Source organism: Diadema antillarum, unplaced genomic scaffold (genome assembly GCF_040938485.1).
Source record: "Diadema antillarum isolate AM-2024a unplaced genomic scaffold, OU_Dant_1.0 seq00000889_RagTag, whole genome shotgun sequence".
Lineage (NCBI taxonomy): Eukaryota > Metazoa > Echinodermata > Echinoidea > Diadematoida > Diadematidae > Diadema > Diadema antillarum.
The window spans coordinates 1,163,069-1,188,646 of NW_027271753.1; the positions used below are offsets into that span (position 1 = coordinate 1,163,069).

Genomic DNA, 25,578 nt, shown 5'->3' on the forward strand with positions numbered 1-25,578 from the left:
TTGGTGCTAAATATTGGGAATATATACCCAAGTTGTTTTTTCTTTGTCTAATGCAAGTACTCCTTTTGCACTTTCCCCAGAGTAAAGAATAGAAGGAGTTGTCAATGGATGAAGGGGAGTGTTGCTATGGCAACAGATTTTGGACATATTGTTGTTATGGTAACACTCTATATCACTCTATGCTATGAGAAAATGATTTATAAGAGTGATTTGCTTGAAATGTGAATATTCATGGAACCTTCGAGGAAGGTTGCCAATATTGATCATGATTTTGAAATGCTGCAGTGTATCAGGGCTATAGAGAGCTATAGGAATATCTGTCTTTGTGTACCACCTCTCTTATTGTGCAGATTTCCAAGAATACATGATGATCATGAATACACAGATTTTATACAGCATGTGTTACACACAGTTGTTAGGGATTAACTCTGGTTGATTCATAAGAATTTCGCAGCTGTTCATCATTAATTAAATATCACACAAAAAATAATCATTTCATGACGTGAATGAAGAAAAAATTAAGTAAATTTCAAACAAAAAAATAAAAAATAAAAACTTTGTCAACATCACCAGAGTTTCACATATTTTCCATGCATTTAAAGTGAAATTTAAGAAGTATTTGGAAGTCATTCTCAATAATCCTATTCATGAGAACTCAACGAGGCTTGTTGACTTTATTCTGCCTGTAAATAGTTGTAGCTGCTTGTGTGTTTTGTGCTTCAGTTTGGATATTTCATTTCTCCTTCAGCCCGGCAGCTGCTAAGAGTATCAAAACGCTGCTTTTTGTTGTATCTGCAATTCACATATCATCCAGACCATTCACACCACCAACTCAATTTAATTGAGTTCATGTTTGTGTACATAATGTGCTCCCTGTTTATGTTGTACAGTTGTCTCATCATTAATAGCTGCAAGCATCCTAGAGTTGTTTGTTCTTCAACGCCTTCAAAAGGCACTGTTTCCTCCAGGTATTCTTGTATCTAGATTGTGTGAAAGAAGTGTATATAATGGAACAAGAGATTATGAGATAATAGAAATACAAGTTCTTGTTCATCAGAGCTATGCCTCTCAGTTTCTCTAATGGATTTGTATGTGACTGTCACTCAAGATATTTTGAGTCAGAAAAAAAAATGAGGTTTTGGAGTGGTGTATGTAGATTTTATATTTAACCAGGAGTAGTAAGTAAAACTAGAGTCTATTGAATCATGTAGCATAGTTTCTTATTCATAGTTCCCACCACTTTAGCTTTGCTAAACTGTTTTGTTTCAAGAAAGCAAGAAATTGTAAAAATTGATATGAATTTATCCCACCTTATTGGATTCATGAACAGTCAATGTACATCAAATTGAGATGTATACCAGTATTCAGACATTTTACTATGTACAAAGATGTGAAAAAAATTAATGAATTTTTATGTAATTATGTCATTTTTATTAGAATAGAGGGTGAAATAAATGACTGATGTCATCTAAGATACTTTATTTTGGATTTGTTTTGTGTAATCATTTTGTTGAACTGCTCATTGTTAGAGGAAGAGTATTTCTCTTCTTCACTTTGACCACAATGAAATAATACATCATGGTTTAACATTTGATTCTATTTTTGGCATTAGTGCTATGACTACACCTGCACCAGAAATGACCCCAAACCTGAAATCAGTGATGTTAGCCTCTCAACATTAAAGGAACTACATTGTATGTCATGCTTAATATGCATGTTGACATATTTTGATTCATGATAACCTCAACATCACTGATGTTGCTTAGTGAGTATCTGAACATGTGCTATACATTTTATAATAATATCATGTTGTTAATATGATTAACAAAATACATTGTAGGGAACCACACACAAGTTACATGTATGCTCAGTCTGGGGAAGGCTGCATTCCAATGTCTCTTGTTAATTATGTATTGGTATTTTTTCAGTGATTGATGGATGATGTCACTGGCAGAATCTTGGTTTGAAAGGAGTTTTGTGGATGTATCCAAGTAATCTGAAGAAAACTAATAGAAATATTTTTATAAAATGTATGGCACATATTAACATATTCTTTCAGCCACAGAACTGATGAACAGGGTATTATGAATCAGTATAGGTCAACATGCATTGACATTGCATAATTCCTTTAACCCATTGAGGATGGACTGATTTCGCTACAACACACTTTTCCCATAGACAACTGCCCGAGTATACTCGGGACTCGTCCTCAACGGGTTAAAATATGATGTACTTCTGGTAACTAGTATTGGGTCCAGAGTGAAATGTCATACACTGAACTAAATTCCATTATTTCTGTTGGTGATCATTGCCCTTCCCATCAATGACTTCCCCACAACATGTGGGGATTGATCAACTTTGTCAATTCAAATCGTCACTGTTAGCCTTGGTATGAGGTGTAAAGGTCATTCCCATTAGGTGGCTATTGATTCAAAGAAATCAAGTCAATAAATTTGATGACTTGCTGATGCGTCACATTACACATACATGTTCCACTGCAATCATTTGGTTGCCTGACACACACAACAGAATCACTTCATTTTATAGTACCTACCACTCAGATAGGAGGTATCAATGCATCAGATATGTTTAATGCATTTAAAAATAATAATTTGTGTCACACAAGATGATCTAAGTGTCAGTATTAGACCTTGAATTAACAGTGTTTGTGAAAATAACACTAACATTGACATTAACACTAGCACAAAACCTGAAATCATCCAGTAAGTGTTTGTGGAGACAACACCAACGCTGACACTGGCAAAACAAAAACAAAAACAAAAAACAAAAATGTAACAAAAAACACCTGAAAATCACTCACTTGTGATTGAAAAGCTTTGGATGAGGCAAATGAAATTATTGCCTCCCCCTCCCCCCCTCTCTCTCTCTCTCTCTCTCTCTTTCACTCAATATCTCTTTCACTTTATCACATTGCCCTTTCCTCTCTCTACAGTGACTTATGTCCCCCAAAAAAAATTACAACCGGATTTCTGCATTGATAACTTTCAATATGGTTAATCTGTCTTAATGCTATTTCAGGGTCTAAAAACAGAACATCTTACCAATATTTTGCAGAAAACCCCATTCGATTTGGTTAAGTAGTCACAGAGAAATGTGGATTGTTGTAAAGCATGTCATGGGTCTGTTTCTTCCACGTTTAGCACTCGGATGCTCTTGGAACTGCATATTAATGTGTGAACACATTGGACAGAACTTGGAGGGAAGGGATTCCTGACATGCTCTACAAAGACCCTCATTTCTCATTGACCACTGAAGCAAGTCGGATGGGGTTTTCTGTAAGATGTGGGTAGTAGGTTACAGTTTCATACCCTAAAATTGTATTTGGATTGGTTCAGTATTTTTAACGTTATCATTGCGGAGGGTCCCGTTGTAATTTTTTGGGGGGACATACGGTACTATCTCAAGTGGGGCTCTTCTATCTCCAGCGTACTTAGACTAACATATCTCTACTGCTCTGTCACAGGGGAATGTGCTAACCATAAACACACAGGCATTCCAATAAAGAACTCCCATAGGCACAATGCAATGGTGATTTTTGGCCACTACGGCTTCCATTTTGCATAAGACCATTTAATAGTAATCATTTCCATCAATCTGATCACATGCATCATCCATGGCAATGCACTTAAACTAAGAAAGCTCATACTTTATTCAGCTTTCTGCACAAACAACTGTCAAGGAAAACAAACTGCATTTGAATAGCACTCTAAGTATGCACATTTGTGTCTTACACATATACACAGTCATACTACATTTAAATTAAAGACATCTGCAATTCTCTGTCATATGAAATTCATGTTACATTTAGATTCATATACATAACACAGATCGTGGGCACAAACATATCCTACAAAGCAGCATGGTATAGCACTTGATATAGAGCATTTTATTTCATAGACTGAATAACAAAAATAAACAGCACTTGTCAAATATCTATTTATCAAATCTGATTCGATGAATTGATTTGTTTGAAAGCAAATGAGTTCAATACCTCAAGACACAGTTTAGCAACACTTCAAATATCAATGCAGCTTTTTAACATACTCAAGATATTACATTCACACGTAAACCAAGTTTTATGCATTTTATTTTTAATCTTGCAGCCAGATATCAAACAATTAGACTTATTTTTTTTTTTAATCTATTAAGAGGCAAACACTAAAGAAATCATGCCTCGTTCCTGCTTTCATAAAGTCAGAATCCTGAATAAAGATTTGAGAATTGCAAGTATGATATGTTTCATTGTCAATCTTATTTCTAGTACAAGAATTCACATTCATTATTGCTGGATATACAATATATGCCATATATTTTGCAGGCACATTTTACTCACTGGAACTTGTAGGACAATTTCGTGAGTAGTGGACTCCACAATTAAGAATCACATTAACTGAATCAGTATGATCCCTATTCCCCAACGAAACTTAGCAACAAAGTAACCATCCCAGAGACAATTTGAATTACACTTCTGTTATCACTGGCAATAGTTCCACAAGTTTGTCAGTCATACGAGAATGGGAGTGGACTTGCAAAATTTGCAAAAATGAAACACAAAAATGAAATATGGTGAAATATATGGCATATACAGTAAATAGATATTGGTCTTCATGAGTAGCTGATGCCGTACGAAATTAATACAAGAACATGGCATGTAGTTGTGTTAAAGAAACACTTTAATACCTTGCCATAACCTACTGATCCCCCAGCCAGAGACACTGTGATTGCAACAAATTTTACTCATCTCAATTTTGCAGACATTTCTAGCCTTTCTTCCATCACCTCCTACAGAGAGTGTCGACAGGCCATTGACAAGTCTGTGACTTTGTTGTCATGACAACCTGTGGAACATGGCAGATACAACACTCATCTGAGAAAAGATTTCAACCTGCCTAGCATGAACCTACCTAGATCTTTTTTTTTTCATAAACACAGATTACAACTGAGGTATAACATAAAAAAATGCAGTTTCCATGGTAACTGATTTTTGGTTGTTTTTGTGTTGTTTTTTGCTGCTGCTGCTGCAAACCAATCAGGTGATTACCTGTAATCATTGCAGCTGTAAGTATGGCAATTATGATTACTTTTTTCTGACTATGAGCCGTTAACCCCTATGATGCCAGTAGGGTTCTGATTTGCTTACAGGTTTAATTGGACCTTTGCATCTTTTAAACATTTACAGACAACAGTGTAATAAGTAAACATATCTGCAAGCCCTGACTGGGAAATCTTGCTCATATTCTGTACTGGTTATATTTCTTGATACTACACATTTAGCAAATATTGTCTTTCTTAATTTTTTCACTGACCACTAAACTATTGTGATGTGTACACATAGAGAGTTTGAACTTTTCCAGATATGTGGTGAGTATTCCAGTCTGATTTTAAAATGGGGCTATTAGAATCATCACCTCCATTCTAAAAAGAGCTAAAAAGCTGCGAAAGTTTAGAGAGAGAAAAAAAAAATCATCTCTGTTTTGCATTCTGCTGGTGTCGTGTGGGAACAGCAACCTTACAAGTTGGCAGCCACATATAGTTTGCAGTGTTAAATAATGTCATACTTCTTTGCTACTTTCAAAGAGAAACTTGAATAGGCATTAATACCTATCGACTAATCTGGGTAGTATTGTCCTCAATCTACAACAATATGTAATGATTTTGACATATTAAGACTGTGTCCTAAAAAATAGAAACATTTGGAAAAGATATCTTGGACTTTACATTATACAAAAACAAACACAGAATGAAGTGTGTAATGGTAGACATATCCTTTGTTGAACTCTTCAATACATCCTACAGTGACAGTCAAACTGGAAAAGAGCTAAGATTTTCTAGAAATAAAAGATACATCGAAATGAGCAAGAAAAGAATGAAAAAAAAACAGCTGCAGAGGTTTGTATGAAAACTTTCCCTAGACATTACAGAGTAAAATACAAGAGCAAAACAACTTATGATACACAGGTATGGTTAGAAGTGGTGTTGGTAAAAATACCTAGTACGTCTAAGATGTTATTTACAGGGATGTAATTAAGGAAGATCACCAGAAACACACTGAAAGTTTGATTTCTAGAAATAATGTATTGTTTGGAAGCAAGTTAAGAAACAGAAAAGAATCAAGTCCAGAAAAAATTTGTTTGTAATGCCGAAGAATCTGGTATCTTGTTGTTGGAAATCATACACAAAAATACACTGGAAATGTTTTTACAGTCTTTCACTACAGGAAATTTTTTTTTCTTCCAATTTGTAAGGCAAAACTGTTTGGCATATTCAAAGTTACAGCGTTTAAGATGGACAATCTTTCTTGTCATATGATTGATATTTGTTTAATGTAAACTTCTCCAATTATTCAAATTATTGAAATCCTTCAGAGTGGTAATGATGTTATTTATCTCTGAAAATTTTTGAGACAGTATTCATCAATCTTGTTTGAGTTCTGATACAAAGTTCCCTAATTAAACCTCAACTACCCATACCTAACAAAAAGAGGACAAAGTTCTCTTTCAAAAACAAAGATGTCGACTGTCAAATAAAATTGCTGAAATGTTAGGACTCTGTAACTTATTCAAACTTACTGAGAAAGACTGAGAAAATGATAACCCAGCACAAAAGATAATGACACCTCATTGTCTATACTACAAAATTTAAATGCCCATGTAGAATGTTTGCTTAGATCTCAATGTCTGTATTTGCGTGGTTTACATAACTCATCTCCTATTCCTCTCTTTGTTCAGTAAGCTAAAGAATTCCACAAAGTTTCCAATTTCACTATCTGTAATATCATGCTGATTTACACATTTTATAAGGTGGCACCACACTGAATAAAACGGGTTTCAAGTCGTACGCTTTGCTTTTATGGATTTGAAAATAAGGTCGGGAAAGAAAACTGACTGTGCACTAGTTTAACAGTAACGACCATAGAATTGTATTCACGGAATTTCATTGATGTTCATGGATTAAGTTAGCAGCTGCAAAAAGTAAGGGTAAGCATACACTATAGCAAACAAAATCTTTACAGAAAACAAAAACATATTTACTTGCACTGTGTAGTCATATGCACCCCAAACTAACCCCCCCCCCCTCCACACCACAAACACAGTTCAGCTCAGTTCATTTCAGTTTAACAAGTGTGTATATCTCACATCAGACTTCAATCTCAAAGTATGCTTATCTATTTATCACCCCTGAAAGGTCTCTTGACAAAATACCTGCCCAACTCAGTTTCTATGCTTGAACTTCCCACCAGTCAGAGGGAAAACCGGATGGGTATCAACCCCAACAGACTTTGTACAGATTAAGGCTAATTCTAGTGATCTGAGATCTGCTATGTCATGCAGCTATTCACACCTTTAATGGCACTCAGAGTCACTGTTGCAGGTATCACTGATGATTCGCACATGCCACATCTACAAGCCATGGTATACAGCTCTCCAAAGTTGGGAGTGTGACAATTAATGGCAGCTAATTGTGAAAACTGCTTTAACATGTTTAACAACAAGTTACAACAAATGTATTGAAACAAGTACATATGGCAACCGTAAAGTGCTGAAAAAACCTGTTGCATTAAGTAGATCACAAGTTTTGAAACTCTTGTAACACATTGTTTGTTTCTTGTAATTTCTAAAATTGATCACTGGTACTCATTAGATAACAAGTAATCAACATTTTGGTGGCAGTGGATCATATACACCCCAGATGAATAATCAAGTGTGATTGAGTGATGGAGTGTGTGTGGGGGTGGGGGGGAATTAAAAAGACATAGTTTTCCAGTATTCCACTCATTAAGATGACATATATGAGGGGTAGCTTTCATACATTGTAATCACTATAAGCTAAAATAATTGCAGTTACCACAAGACATCATAACTTATCTGCCCAATATCTGATAGGCTGTCATCTGGCTGTAACCATAGTAACTTGTATTCTTGTATGATGACTTAAAGCCATTGCTGTGGATGGAGCATATTCTTGTAACATCTATCATCTGTAAATGGTTATTAAAAGAAGTATAATAGAAACATGACACAGACTGAGTGACTTGACATGATCAGCAGTAAAGTTTAATCGAGATGACCAATCAGAGAAATTTCTCTTACATGATCAATCTAATGATACCATAGAGCTGTTGATGAGCTTGAATGAGTTAAGATTTCTGTCATTCACTTTGAGTTGATCCTGTGAGTGAAGACATATCTACCCAGTATACACAGTATACATGCCATCAGGTTAGGCTAGAGTGGTCTTGTTCCTGTGAGCTTGAGCCACATAGAGGTAAAGATGATTTGGCTATTCAAAGAGACCACAGCTATTGCTTGTTAACCATCCTGGTACCCCTGCCATCCTCGTACCCCACCCATCCTTGTACCCCACCCATCCTGGTACTGTCAAAGTGGAAATTTTCATGTATTTCACAAGACCAGAACCTAGCGCAAAAATAAAAGCATACAAACATTTTTGCTTGTTATATGTACCACTCTTTAATGGCTTGATTTTGTGGAATTAAAAACGCACAAAATTCATCTTACACGGTTAAGTGCGAAAACTTACTCGCATGAAAATATCCACTTGTACAGGACCTCAAAACACCTGACAACCCATTCATCCTCTGCAGACTGAAGTAATACCTTGCTTTATGGTATGGCCAGTACTGGGCTTCGATACAAAACCAAAACCAAACTTAACTAAACTTAAACACTTAGTGGTCTAAAGCTGCTACTGTAAGGCCTGCAATCTACGATAACTAAAAAAATGGTATGATAATCTTTCTCTATGGGAGGGAGAGAGTTAAGCAACAACATACACTGCCATTAACTCTCGTTTCTGACAAACCCCATTAGGTTTGATTACCATTTCAAATCCCATCCAGAAGATTTCAGCTTGCACATGTAAGAACAAAGAAAAAAATCAGGTTACTAAAGATATTTCAGTATTTTATATGACATGTCTTCACAAATAACACAAACAGCACAATGCCATAGTCATTTTCAATGCCATTCTAGAGAATAACCAAATGCACAAACAAATTTCTGCTCGGTAAACACTTTGAGATAAAACAACAACAGACACTGCATGAAGAAGTACACAATGAACACTGAAATCCCTTCAAACAATAGTAACTTAAACATTAACACATTTTTGGTGCTTTTTTCATGCTGCACATCTGATAAGATTTCTTTCCTTTCACACTTAACCAACAAAATCACAATATTTGCACCACCTGAATGTTGATATCAAAACTGAATCAGGAACTGTCAGGGTTTTTCAAAGCAGGGGGACATTTATCAGCTTGCTGAAAATTGAGCAGTGACTACAGTATTTCCCCACATCATACATATGGGCACCAGCATCCATTCATAGTCATAGATTTGAGTTTCAGAGGAACATAATCTCTAGCATGACATTTACAAATACAGGTGCTCTTAAAAACATATTGCCACACATGCTTGGTCTCTGTAGATATCATACAAATAATGCAAATTACACAGTGGATGATTTTACGCACACCTCACCAAGTAATGTGCATTATTTGTTTTATAAAATGGTGACTATTTAAATTCTGTGGCAAACAGTTTTACAGGATTACCCAGGCCAGCATAAGCTGTCCAAAAGTGGCAATGCACTTGTAATACACAGGCACCGCAGTCGAGTGCAGACAAGCGGTCATTAGTACCAGTCAATAGTATACTAACGCCCAGTGAAGAGTACATTTTGGCCTGTAGGCAAAATAAAAGACTGGTTGAGTGATAGCTCTTATCCAATCATTTGGTTAGGATCAATATCATAACTGGTGATAAATCTATTGAGGCACTTCATCTTGTATCTTTTCGATGGCTTTAAGGATAGGGAAGCTGCTGAAACATGGAAAAGGCCCTTTAGCAGCAAACAATTACTTTACTCTGCCATCATCTCAGATACTGATAGGAATACTTTTGACAAGCAGTTATATATTGCTACATGTTAATAGTTGTCTGACAACATTGTAAGACATCAGAGCAAACATGCAGAAAATTTAACATCAACTGAAATCCAGGAACATACTGACAACCAATATACATATAAATTCTGACACTTCAGTTGAAGCTAGTATGTTCTATAAATATCAAGCATTACAGTAATGTGAAGCAGAAAAACAAATATGAGAAGAAGACTCTTTATAAACTACTTTATATTTCCAAATATTGCAAAGAAAATACATTTGACACAACAACATTCAATTAAAGAAACAAGTTATGAATCTGACGTCTAAAAGAAAGATGATTCATATTCCAATAGCAGCAGTACATGGTATGTCATCTTCTCACAAAGTGTACTGTTTTCTCTGAAAAAAAAAATCAGGATGACAGAATAAGAAGTGTCTGGTCTATTCCATCAAAAGTGTTCCTCTTTGGGTATGCCCTGGACCCATCACAGGCAAAGTGAATGAGTATGGTGAGAGCAGAGATCATATCCCTTCTAGCAATCAGTTTTTGGCTGGTCCATGTCTGTATGGATATACTGTAAAACAAGGAATTTTCGCGTGCATTTTAATTTCACGAATTTCGCCAGCGCCAAAATTCGCGAAATTAAAATGCACGCGAAAGTTTTTCTCTACACTACATGCATTGAACGCCAGTGGCAATTCGCGAAAATTTCATGCCGCGAAAAAGGCTGTTGGCTCCAATTCGCGAAAATTTCATGCCGCGAATATATCATGTTTTACAGTAGTGTGTTCACAGCACGACAGGGTACTGTAAGGCAAGATGTATTCGCATCGTCATGAAATTTTTCGCGAATTGGAGCTAACAGCCTTTTTCGTGGCGTGAAACTTCTGTGAATTGCAACTGGCATTCAGAGCATATAGTATAGACATTATCTTTTGCGCGTATTTTAATTTTGCGAATCTTGGCTCTCACAAAATTCGCAGAATTAAATGCACATGAAACCTTTTGATTTTACAGTAATATGTTGTACAATAACATGAAGTTCTATCTACTGCCTTATGGTACAGGCAGGTAAATTGTGTCACATGGCTTAAATGTGAAGTGCTGGTATAATGCTGATGTATCCACATCAGGTATATTGCTTCTGATCTAAAGTCCAAACTAGCATGGTAACCTTTAAAAAAATAAATAAATATGAGTTAACATTTCATGAAATATTGTGATTGCTATGAGGATTATTTATTCCCTTACATTCGATGTAAGACAAAGTCAATAGCTGTGTTACAGACAGACAATATTTGTTGATGTGTCAAAGTTTCTGGCTGTACATGTCAGAACCTTCTGTGCTTTTGGGGGGAAATTATTTCCACTTGGTACAATGCAACAGATAGGTGTTGGTGCATTCAAGCACTTACAGAAGTTCAGAGATCAAAAATGTGATTGGGGATAACTTTTATGGTCAAGAAATAACAAAGAATATTCTCATGCATGATTCATAACAATGAAAATCTGATTTAAAGTGTCACAATGTAACTAAAGGAGATATATCTGCTGAGAATGATAAGGGCATTAAGTTGCCACTAAAGCCAGAGTGTTCGAGGCACCTGAACACCCTTCTCATACTCAGCAGAGGATATACACTTTTTTTATCTTGAACAGACAAAACAATATTCTAGAATTTTTGAAATGGTCACGGGTGTCTTCCAGATGCAGAGAGCAACTGACATTCCAGTGTATAAAGTAGTTATTCGAGTACGTAACATGCTCTCAATACAGAGAGAAAAGTGTCGGAACTACACCAGAAGAACAAACCCAAATACAAACCCAAATAAACACTATAATAATGACTGACCATGAAACATCATTTTATGCCCTCCAGAGTTGCACATAAAGCAAAGTATATAACCCCACTTTCAGCTGACAGCTGATTCAGTCCAGGGGATAAAATACATCATCCCACCCCTGATACAGGAGTATGATTGGATGTCCAATGTCCAATGAGGTCGCAGTAATCACATCACCACGGACGGAGGGACTCGAAAGCATCGCATAATGCCGGAAGGATTCAATCAATGCATGGTTACAGATTTTTTTTCTACTAATCACTTTTCACAATGAATTCTATGAGGAAATTATGTCGAGAGGTAATATGCTTGCACTGTACCCAATCTGTCCAAATCAATAGCTACACACTCCCATCCACACACAAAGCTGTACACATCAATCAGGATGACATCTTCTATGCTTTCATACATTTTTCAAGATGGCTCTCCGTGATGGTGCAACGGAGGCATCAATGGCAAGAAGGGGAAAATTGCTTCCATGGCAACTGGTTAGAGATGAGGGGAACAGAAGGGTTCTCTTTGGCTCAATTGTGAGACAGGGTCAACATCTTTATCTAACAAAGACCCCCAGCGCAAGGAACAGGTCAGAGTTCAATCAATTCATAACTACTTGATCAGCTCCATTGTATACCAGCCAACCCTGATCACTATCAACATCTGGCGTTTTTATTTTGTCAAACTTAGTTCATTGCAGGAGAATATTTAAGAAGAGGAAATTGCTACTGGTGTAACCATCACTTGACATCCTGTGTTGTTGTTGTTGTTGATTACATCCCAAGAAGCAAACTAGTGATATGCATGTAAAGCATCCTTTTTAAGTCATCATCTGCAGTGTTCAAGAGACCAAACATGAACAGATAATTACATTTGGAGTCACATCTGTTCAGGCACTGTTGCCTTGAGCTTCAAGCACACACCAGACTACCTCATGGTATGAAGAATTCAGAAGTCTGGTGACGTCATGATATAACCCAAAGCACATTTCAATGTGAAAACGCCAGTTCTGCTCCCTCCGCTTAACTCCTCCATATTTAACATCATTATGGTGTCGACACTCAGGATCTGGGGTGAGAGGGGTAGAGATTGCACTGCTGCTGTGGTTGCCATGACGATGGTTGATCTTCTAGCCCAAAAGGTGAGAGGAGGATGGGCAGGGTTAGTGATGGTGTCTACGGCTGTCTTCAGGCGATTCCATTTCTTGGACACAAATTGACAGTTTCTGTCGTGACACTGGAAAACTGTAACTATATTTTTGTTCGCTTTTGTTTGCTCCTATCTTTTTCGGGGGGCAAGATGAAACCAGGTGGCTTTGTCTTCCATTATCCCATTTATGCAAGATTTGGAAATCTCCACAGATATGATATAGGACTCAATCAGGTTATGTAGGCAATGAGTTCAAGGACATTTCAGTGTACATAAAGCATGTTATACCTTGACGTCACATTGTTCTATCACAGGTGCACGCCTCCTTCAAATGTTTGTCTTGTCAACCGTCATTTCATTGTTGCCGTTGCAATAGCTTTTAGATTGATACAAATCGACTTTTCCTCCCTTTATCCTTTGCTTCCTGGAGATCCTTCTTCCAGGAGATGTCACAGATGTCTACTCAAGCCCCCTGGTGGCATCCCCTGGGTGTAGCGGTGATGACAGAGTCCCTCCCCGAGGTCTATCCGATCACAAAACAGGTGCATGCCGTGGTGGAGCTACTACCACCCATCCTGGATGACACTGTTTACGTAAATGCTTTGGTATAGTTTCAATCTGCCAGGGGGGAGAAGAAAAGAAAACAGAGAAAAATAGTTTGGCTGAAAGGGTGGTAATTGACATGCCACAATGCCAAAGATGTGTCATGCATACCAACAACTACAAGCTACTACAAGTATTTCATAACAGTGTATATATCATCACTATATCAAAACAGTAACAAACATTAGAGAGAGATGGCAGTTACAAAACACAGAAATATTCTGTCATCCTCCTCAATCATGCACTGGTATCTAAAATACAAAAGATATTCACCCCTCCTCCTATCTATGTTTTGGACAGATACTTTATCTCACAACATTTTCATATTCACATCAGCTTAATAGTAAATGATGTTAAGTTTCCTACAGGCACTACAAATCATTGTCATACTGATTTCATATGCACATTTTTTTTTTTTTTACATCTTCAACCCTGAAATTTCCCAACAATTTCAAACAAACAGCTGTCATTCATGTCAGATAAATTTGCTTTCTTTCAGATTAGCTTTAAAGACTAGCAAGCCTCACACTCTTATTTCCAGAGCAACAATTGAATTACTCCAAATGCAATACAAAACCAAATCAATTTGACTGCTGTGTGCAGTTGAATTCGACTGTTAAACTGGGCTGATCTTTAACCCCGAGGAATTTTGCCCAAAATCTAATCAGAGCATCTACACCCCATGCCATATATTTGGGCCAAGTATGACAGAAACCCACAATTTTGATGGAGTTTTCTTGAATCATTTTAATGAGATCTGGGGCATACTGTGGATGGATATACAGACAGACAGACACACTGACACATGTATGTAGAGACCAAGAATGTAATGGCTCTGGCATCCTCTGGGGAGGAGGTATTAAAACAGTTGAACAAATCATCCAAATAACAGATAACAAAGAAACAAATCATAAACTCTTATGCCTACATCAAATGTATTCTTGTATTAGCTACATTGTTACAAGAGTTTTCAGTAAGTGTTGGATTGACCCAATTTTGATTTGTCAGTTTGAAATAAAGATTGACAAAATGATACTGTTTTTGTGTACAGAAGTATTCAGTGATCCTTATATTTTATTCAATGGTATCACAAGAAATAACATGTAGAACTTTAAGATGACGTCAGCATCAATAGTGTACTCGGCATTAACCCATTGAGGATGAGTCCTGAGTATACTTGGGCAAGTGTCTATGGGAAATGCATGTTGTAACAAAATCAGCTTGTCCTCAACAGGTTATGATAAACATAGTCCACCAACAATAGATATAAAAATGACCTGGGCCCTGTTTTATGAAGACTTGTAATTGATTATATAGTTGATTTCTATCATGAGTCTATGGCAACCCATGTGGTCAGGGAATTTACAATCAATAGGCGCGGTCAGACTGGCAAAAGATCAAGAAGTGTAAGATCGCGATCTTTAAGATCTTGAAGTTTTGCCAGTATGACCGCAAACTTCCCGCGAAACCTCCCGTGAAACGTCTCGATCTGTTTGCGGGCGGTGTCTCCGAAGCGCGAGGCCATGTCATGTACAGATGTGCATTGTTACGTCACAATCACTAGCCATCGGATGGCGCACTCTTTCTTGCGCGTGTTCCAATGGCCCAAACTTCGCAATCTTAAACTTCTCGATCTTTTGCCAGTCTGACCGCGCCTAGTTTCATCTTTTTCTAAAACGGGGCCCTGAACTTTAAGGATCAAATATTATACAATGTTTTCATAACAGCTCCTCTGAGATAGACTGTATGTTACCATGTCATTTCCTTCCCACACCAGTTCAGTGGTCCAATGTCACTACCCACTTGAATAAGATGACACAGATTGTAATAAACACTCATCTTCAAACTGTAAATTCGGTTTTTTGGGTCAGAATTGAGGAAAACAAGCTACTATGTTGGCAGGGTGTATCTAGGTCAAATAGCATACATTACAGGAAGTTATCAAACACAAGGAAGAACTGTTCATCCATTCTGGTCTCATACTTTGAACCCACTTTTCATGTCGGAAACAACACAATGTATGTATATGCGATAAAAGATGTACCACAGAACTATCTTGTCCAAAAATTCCTCTCCACGGCGACGGCAAGACATCTGATTGTTTGGATAAGCCTTTTCCTCTCTTGAAACAGATTAAATTCCGATGGCTTCTCAGATATACGACCTTGAGAGATTGTTTAGCTCATGACACTAACCCCTGCACCTTGATCCTAGGAGAGCATCCCTACCAACAAGGAGCCAAATATTTTAAAAGTCTAATGTGAGATCTTCTCCAAGTTTCCATTCAGCCTATAGTGATATCGGACAGCAAGCATATCATGCTTCAGTCAATCTTCTCCACATGCAAAGAGTTTGATCTTAAATCCAGTTAAAGGACAAGTTCCTCTGAACTATTTATGTGCCACATTCGCACACCCGACTCAGTTGATGGCGTGCCAACTTCGCATAAATTACTCTGAGACTGCAACGTAGTCATGCTTTTGGAAAACATTCTGGTTTTCAAATCTATGCAACTTTAATAGATTTTTTTGTCTCACCCTGGACATGTATGGTGTAAAGTTGTAGGGAAAATGCCAAGCTTTGCTGTGATGTAAATTGTATCGCAAATCTCTTGATTGTTTTTCTTTCAAATGACTAGTACCTACATTATTGTAGCTATGAATAGAAATATCCAATATTTTTGTATTACATCAGTCTTTGCTTTTCAGCAGCTTTAATTGCAAGCATCACAGATTAACGAGAATGGAGGTAATTTATTTTGAGCTCAAATTCTTTTTTTTCTTTGTTTGTTAACTACCAGCATTTCAAAAATATTATATATATATATATATATATATATATATATATATATATATATATACTCCCAGTGTGAGTAGAAAATCAGGTTTTTCATGAATTTGATAATGAATACATTTTTCAGCAAGTATGATGAAAAAAACAACAACTGACTATCTCATCACAGCCCAAGGAAAAAGAAATTTCTAGATTTTGTGGAATAATATCAAACATTTATAAAAGAAAAATAGAAGACAAATCTGATTATCAAATATCCAAGAAACAGACAGGTTAGCTAGATTGATCGTAGTATTGGGCTTCTTGTACTACCTCTGTAAATAGTCTCTGATGAGTTCATATGCACATATTGTATTGCAGAAGATATAAAGAGAAAAAATAGATATTCTCTGATAAAAATTCAGCTCTGATGAATAAACGGTAATGACATTAGAGCCTCATAGTATGTAAGTATTCAGTAGCACAATTTATTGTCAGTGACTGAATTCAATGTAGTCGACTGCTGCATTTACTGGTAAGCTATGTACTCCTTGCTCCTTAGACCAATCTGTATGTACGCTACATAGTGCTTCGTCTCTTGGAGTGCAGACTGTATACCATGCATCACCATCAAGTCACATAAATTCAGTGATAAAATATGAGTCAGAAGGAATGAAGGCAAGAGAAGAGAGTGAGAGGGAGCCAGTGCCAGACTCTGCGCATAGGATTACCACAGACGATTCCTCTTGGTAGCGCTATGCCGTCTTCACACTGCAGCAATGCCCGACAACCCCCACGAGCCTATACCTAGCCTTGCTGCAAAGCTCCAACACTAATACTCAAACCTGTGTGTGTGTATGTGTGCTCACTAACCGCTTGCAGTCTTGACATAAGGCTAGTCTCCCCTATCAAAAAACGCCCACATACTCTGCAGCCTGACATAGAAGAAAAATTAAGAATCCCTCCCCTAATTGCAGCTTTACCGAGTTGCAGAGTAGAATGAGGAAGAGAATAAAACCATCAGCCTGGAAGTGAAGCTAACTGGAAGCTAGTGTCCTGAGCTGACATCTCTCACAGCTATGAAATGTATCCTATCAGAGAATAGAGGTCACACAGTTCCAGGTCAGATGGTATCATATCTACAGACCTGTCTAACATGGAGGAGAGAAAGGGGGAGGAGAGAAAGGAGGGGGGTAGAAAAATACATTTTCCAAGAATGAGAAGAGGTATTTTTAACCATTTCCATTACCCCTTCCCCCCCCCAAAAAAAAAAAAATAAAAAATAAGAGAAAAGTGTACACGGCAAGACAGAAAGGAAACTGATAGATAAATAGATTGATGGATGGATAGATAGATAGATGGATAGACAAACAGATAGATAGAAAGACAGACAGATAGATAGATAGACAGATAGATTGATAGATAGATAGATGGATAGATAGACAGACAGACAGATAGACAGACAGATAGACAGACAGATGGATAGATAGATAGACAGACAGATAGATAGATAGATAGACAGACAGTTAGATAGATAGATAGACAAACAGATAGACAGATGGATAGATCGATAGATAGACAGACAGACAGGCAGATGGATAAATAGACAGACAGATAGCTGGATGGATAGATAGATAGATATACAAACAGATGGATAGATAGACAGAACAAGATAGATAGATAGATAGACAGACAGATAGATAGATAGACAGACAGATAGACAGATGGATAAATAGATAGATAGACAGACATATAGATACATGGATAGATAGATAGACAGATAGATAGATAGACAAACAGACAGATGGATAGATAGATAAATGGATAAATAGATAGAAAGACAGACAGACAGATACACATGTAGATAGATAGATAGATAGATAGATAGATAGATAGATAGATAGGGAGGGACAAAGTGAGATGGGGGAGAGAGAGAGAGAGATATTGAGAAACTAAAGAAGAAAGGGAGAGAAACAAAAAAAGAGGGGGCGGGGGATGGGTTGACTATTACCCTCTCCAGACTCCATGTCTGTGTTTACACATTTTCCAAAAAACAAGAAAAGCTATTTTTATCCATTTCCATTACCCCTTCCCACCCCTTCCCATCCCCTCCCCCCCCCCCCAAAAAAAGAAAATGGTCATAATGCAAGGTAGGCCTACGAAACAAAAGGGCTATATATGACATGAGATAGCACAACAACCTTGCACTTCAAGCGGGAATAATAGGTTGAACGATTGTGAGTCAGTCAGTTGTATGATATAGGCCTTTGGTGCTGAAATGATATTTTTCAGCTAGCAGGGTAATTAACACCTGGACACAGAGACTATTCTTCATCATGACAGTCACAAATTAAGAGTTTCATTGATTACAAGATCACTGTTTATGAGTAAGGTAGATTCACTTGAAGTGCTGTGATGTCAGTCAATCAGCTTTCAGGGTGTACCAACTGTTGCCATGGTGACCACAAGTACCTTGTTTTACTAAGCAAGTCCACTATCTAAAAGGCTCTGAACAAAACTGATATTCAAACATGACTGGAGACAGATGCACAATGTAATACTTCTCTCAAAGTACAGATTTACAGAATGAACAGAAAAAAAGAAATGGCAATAAAGGTGTTAAAAGGAAAACAAGCAAAAGCAATAAAAGGGAAAAAGAGACTAAGGAAAAAAGACAACCCTGAAAATTTATCACCTGCCTGGCAGAAGAGTCCTGGCATGAAATTTTGACTCCTGAATCAAATTTTGGTTTGTGGCATAATTTGACAAGAGAGTTGAAAGTTCCTTCATATGATGTAACCATCATTTTTGTATTTTTTTTTCAGTGTGCAAGCCTTAGAGCCCTTCTGCCAGGCAGGCAACAAAATATAGATCAAGTGAGTTTCCGTAGCTACATTATGGAACAACAGAAGGAAGGAAGCCAGGGCAATGTATATCTCCTCATAGACTGTACTTTTGTTTTTATCAGAAGGAAGTGGAATTATTTTCAGTGTTAGACTATGTCTCTTATTGTGGTGTCTTAAAGGACAAGTTCACCTTCATAGATATGTGGGTTGATTGAATGCAGCAATATTAGTAGAACACATCAGTGAGAGTTTGAGGAAAATCGGACAATCCATTCAAAAGTTACGAATTTTTGAACTTTCTGCTCAGTCACGGCTGGATGAGAAGACTACTATAGCTTGGGATGTCACATGTGTACAACGATATAATGAAAGAATAATGAAAATTCAACATATTTTCACTTTTCTCTCATAACAAAAGAACACTCGACTTATCTCTTTCAGAAGGCAGGGGAAAAATATTACCCTTAACATACGTCCGTAACAAGTCAAAGAAATGTGCACTTTATTCAAAAAAGTAAAGTTTTGTGAAATTCTCTTTATTTTCCTTAAATTGTTGTACGCATGTGACATCATACACTGTAGTAGTCTTCTCATCCAGGAGGGACTGCGCAGAAACTTAAAAAATTCCTAACTTTGGAACGAATTGTCGGATTTTCCCCAAACTCTCACTGATGTGTTCCACTAGTATTGCTGCATTCACTCAATCCACATGAATATGAAGGTGAACTTGTCCTTTAACAATGAAGGCTGCTGTAATTGAACACTAGATGAGTCCTAGGCTGTCTACCAGCTATAGCCTGTAACCATTTAGAGTACAAATATTGATTGTTTGATTAGACGAAGAATATTCCTAAGCAGTTTCACTACATGTTGAAACACACATTCAATTTGATTCATTTTTAACATTGTTCTGATAATCTGAACACTTGAGTTACTATTCGGCTTTCCATTCTTTACAAGGCTTGCGACAGATCCTGATATAAAATACATTTAACAGATCCTGTTTGAAAGCTTGCAGTTCTTACTTTCAACTTCCTGGATAATTGTTCACCTGATAAATCCTTGCATTTCATGCATTCTAAAGACCTAATCATACAAAAGTAAATTACAAGAAAAGTGAAATGCCATAGATGTGTAACTAGCACTATGCATTCCTAAAAAAATAGATGCTGAGACACTTGACTTGTGGGTATTACAGAGACCGTCTTGGAGTCATTTAATTCACAAACATGACATAATGTCTCTTGAAATACAACAGTGACCTGAAACAGAAACTTTGTAGGTTTGTAAGCCAATTCTCCCAGCACTACAAATAGGCCTGGCGGTCTATCATCTGACCTGGATGATGCCCAGATTCAATACATCTTTCTTTGAAAAACCGAGACAGGTTGTCTCCTCGACACACCTCACTCATGTTCACTCAATCCAACATCTATTGAGATTTTTATGAGATACCGATACCAATGTCGCCATGGCGGGCGGCAAGATTGGCTGATTTACATTCATATGTGCACGGCATTCCTTCATGCTCCCTTTACTTGCAGGGTCTTCTGCGGCTTGACGGACGTTAGACATACATGGGGGGGGGGTAGTTTACATTGCTTCCATCCTAAGGAGGAAAAACACACGCACGATTTCTATTTTTAGGCTGCCATTTCCACGATTTAGAATTGGAAATGATGTACTGTGTATGCCATTTGTTTGGCTCTTCTTTCTTTACATAACTATTTTCATCTCACATAACAGGGTCTGTCTTTGGGAGGCAGCATGAGGAGGAAGTGGTAATCTGTGAATGTCACCTGGTTTTATGAGCTTTCAGAGAAAGACGGCATAAAAATTACATGATGCCACAATTTGTGATGCATCATATCAAACAATTTAATATACAAATCCATTTCTGCCAAATATTGAAACTCACACTATAAAGGCTAAGTGCTGCTAGATTCAAGTGCTTAATTGCCTATGTCTTATACTGCAGCATATTGGACACATGTATACAGTAGTAACAATTACAAAAGCATGGAGGTACTGAATAAAAACAAAATGTAGATACCATTTAATCCATTTATCCATATACCCTATACAGCAGTTTTATTGGAGAAAATTCCACAAGCCAACTGTCAACTAATACAATATCTACATTTGTACCTAGCAAAGATTAATAACATGTCAAAATTTTGCACCCTATTACACACATGCAGAGTATGATTACTGTCTGAAGACTGGAAATTGCTAAACATTGCTACTTGAAAAGAGAAAAAGAATATTTCTCATTCTGTTGCTGTAGTTCTTTGTTACAAATTTAATCATTCATGCAATTGTCTTTCAAGCCCTATTTTTGGAGAATACTACACTGGCAAAAACATTTGATAAATAAAACAGTACCTGACTGTAAAGACGGCAAGGGATGGCTCGTCTGAACTGTGAAGTTTATCTTCTAAGATTTAAAAAACAACAACAACAACAACAACAACAACAACAACAACAACAACAACAACCTAACGGTGCACTAAGGGATAATCATATGCCCATTCAACACTGTTTAAACTTGGAAGGTTCCATGTGGACAAAAATAACAGGTCATGGATCGATGCCTCTCGTAAAATATGACTGCAACCAATTCTAGCACCTGCCCCTCCTTGAATGACGCGCGATCTATCACTTTAATTTGAAAGTGGTGAGTTGAATGTCCAAGCCAAGACTACCAGCTAAAAGGAAAGTGTCTTCATTTCCTTCTCCTATGGAAGGAAGGCTTGTGGTTTTGTAACGCCCCAGAAAACTATGAGTTGAACTCTGAGAGAGTTCAGTTTCCTCTCATCATTACCATTTTACTTCCGCATTACTACTTTATAGCTGGTTGTTCTAATGCCTCCGGTACGGATAGTGATTAGCAGTTGGGAAATACATTTTACAACTTGCACCATTTTTAAAGTCATTATTATAGCATATGTTTGAGTGTTGATGTTTTTCTTTTTTTGTTTCTGTGTGTAAGTATGTAGATGTGTATGACAGTGAGTGAATTAATAAAAGATAAGTTTTGTGAGGATATCACTCTTGAATATGTTACAGGCTCTCGATGAAAAAGCATTGGCATGGCGTCAATTCAAAATGGTTGCTATCGAGTGCCATCACAACTACTTGACATCTGAGCAGGCCTTTGCTGAAAAGCAATTACTGACTGGTATTACGGGTAAACTTAGGCCAAAAAAAAAAATTGTTGCACTGGCGTAACCCGCCCGACCCTAAAAATTCCGCCGACCCCATGTTTTTTAATTACTTTTTTGCTATCGATATCAAATATCTTGTTGATTGCGATCGCGATCGCACAAACCCGGAAGTGGAAACGGCTCTGGGGATATCGGATGTACGAGGGAGAGATCTAGCGCCTCGCATAAGCCTTCCTTGATCAGTACGTCATCTGTTTCCAACACGGACACTTACTCTAACAAGATTTATTCAGTGTATACGTAGCATTCAGACTGCGATGTATTGTGCACAGTTTTGCCATAGGTTTCTTGTGTGGAGAACTTACACGAATCTGTATATGTGGGACTGTAATAGAGATCGCCGTGTGCGATGAAAAGATCGTACATATGGGTCAATTTGCATCTATCTTATCTAAGTCAAAATAGTAAAATATGAAGTGAAAACATTCAGGATAGGGATTTCAACATCTTTAAATTCTGTGAAGGGGTATAATTCCAGTAATATCGGCCTGGTAAATGATTTGTAGAATACTAGTAGATAAACAGCACATGCGGTGCAGCATTTGTAACTGTTTACTGAGCTGAGCACGAGTTTTACACGTAAAATGCAGGTAGCAAAAAAAAAAAAAAAAAAAAAAAAAAATCCGCCCGACCGACCCTATTTGAAAATCTCATGTTACGCCAATGCAACAATTTTTTTGGGGGGCCTTACTAAAAGACCTCAAGTACAAACATGTCTAGAAACATGCTGCATGTTAATCCAGTTATTTCTACATTTTATCTTAAAGGTACTGTTTACCGTTGGTAGCAGTGATTTAAAAAAATGTAGGAGTTATCACATTTGATGCATATGTGTAGGTCAGTTGTATCACAAAACATCCTACCATATAAAAATTTTGCAATAAAGCCTTAAATATAAGGAGATATCACTATTTTTCTCAATAAACCATAACTGTAAACGGTTTAGTCTAGAAACAATTTTATTATAACTACTGTTCACATTTTGTATTCTCAACAATACTTGACATTGATTATACTGATTAACATTTTTATATTATGAGTTGTTTCTATCCCTAACTCATATTTTAAGCCTATTTTGAAGAATTAAAACTGGGTTTTTGTTTCATCTGCAAATGGTAATGCCTTTAAAGGGATTTTGCAAATCAAATGTGACTAGTCATGGCCTGGGCGTGATATCCAATGAGCTTTGTTTGACTCTAGTTACATTTGCCGTATAGCCAACCTTACCGGTGAAACCCAACTGAAGAGACAAAGTTCACCTTGACCTTCTCATCACTTCTACCATGAAGTGTGCTAATCAATACGTATTCATTCTTGCATGAAAGCATAATATGAGCTATGTGTTTGAATAACAGACTACTACGAAGTTAACCCTTTGAAGACTAGTTAAAGGACAAGTTCGCCTTCATAAACATAAGGATTGAGAGAATGTAGCAATATTAGTAGAACACATCAGTGAAAGTTTGAGGAAAATCAGACAATCCGTTCAAAAGTTATGAATTTTTGAAGTTTTTGTGCAGTAACCGCTGGATGAGAAGACTACTGCAGTGTATGAATAACTTAGATGTCACATGCGTACAACAATATAAGGAAAATATAAAGAGAATTTCACAAAATTCCATCTTTTGAAAAAAGTACACATTCCCCTGACTCATTACCGACAAATGTTATGGGTAATATTATTCCCCCTGCCTTTAGAAAGAGGCAAGTCAAGTGCTCTTTTATTATGCGAAAAAAGTGAAAATATGTTGAATTTTCTTTTACATTTTCTTTATACTGTTGTACGCATATGACTCACAAGCTGTAGTAGTCTCCTCATCCAGCGGTTCCAACACAAAAAATTTAAAAATTCATAACTTTTGCATCAATTGTCCAATTTTCCTCAAACTTTCACTGATGCGTTCTACTATTATTGTTGCATTCTCTCAATCTTTATGTTTATGAAGGTGAACTTGTCCTTTAATACTCAGGCAGGTGTCTATGGAAAATGCGTGTTATAGTAAAATCTGCTAGTCCTCAACAGGTTAATGACAATTCTTTGATATGGAATGTTATTTGCTGTTAGTATTCACTGAGTAGACCCAATCAGTATTTGGACACTCTCTACCACTAAATATGGATTTTTCTCTTGTTTTATGTCTGATTACAATGTGTTCTTCTGCAAGTCTAAACCCAGTCACTGTAAGTCACCATAAACTTTCCTCATTACCAGCAGCTAGAATTAATCTGTGTGTAATATGAAACTACACTTACGATAAAAGTACATACGTTAAACAATCTTTGATTTGAATTGGCAATACACAATGTTGGTTTTACGTCAATGGCTACGTGACTACAAGACTAAAACATAAGGCACATAATGGAAGAGCAGATCATAGACGTGAGCAAAGTTCAATATGGGCTGGACGCATAGCACAGAGTATTGATAAATCCATTAACTATTCAAATCTACACAAGCATCCTTCACAGAGGTCATTCATTACAAATGTGTGGTTTGTCTGTGTCTTGTGTAACATACTACCAATTATGTACCAAGACAAACGGTCAAGCTCTTTGAACATAGGTGATAAAAAGAAGCGAAATGAATGACCCATGACTTGGTATGTGGGCTTAAAATGCTACAAATGCTAAATCTATAAGTTTATCTATTTGTGGCTGTAATAGCTGTAAGAGTTGGACTAGGCAATGATGTGGATGATGCATGGTAAGTCTATGCAATAATATACATAACCTACTTACATACACAAGGAGCTGAAACTGTTTAATCTGCAAATACAAGTTCTGCCTGCATGGAGTTCAAGTGGTTTTCATGCATTCAAGCACATTCTCTGCAAATATGGCATTGTGCCAGCAACTGCATATCATCAGTAACCCTATGAAGTGACTTTGATGAATTACAATGCATAACATGTATGTATGTTGGCTGATTAAACCACATCCTCTTTGGAGACAAAGATAGGATATGTACATGTATGTGTTTATATTTGCATCCTTGGCACCAAAGGTTTTTCATGTTTGTGTAATCTAGAAAGTATTCATTAACAACAAATATCCAACACAGACACACAGACAGAAAGACAGGCACACACACACACACACACACACACACACACACACACACACACACTATTGTTTGAAAAGGGGCAGTATCCATGAGTAAGAGATATTTTGAAGTGTGTGGTTATTTTCAGAACAATTACGTGAAATT

The 25,578-nt window shown here is 37.0% G+C and overlaps 1 protein-coding gene across 1 annotated transcript in view; it reads right to left on the reverse strand.

The window, feature by feature from the left end:
- Nucleotides 1-13,068: 13,068 nt before the first annotated feature.
- LOC139740858 (egl nine homolog 1-like) overlaps nucleotides 13,069-25,578 on the reverse strand; it is a 42,554-nt gene continuing 30,044 nt past the window's right edge. Inside the window, exon 5 of the mRNA XM_071651439.1 lies at nucleotides 13,069-13,540. The gene's annotated coding sequence lies outside the window, so the exon portion shown is untranslated. The remainder of the gene's footprint in view (nucleotides 13,541-25,578) is intronic.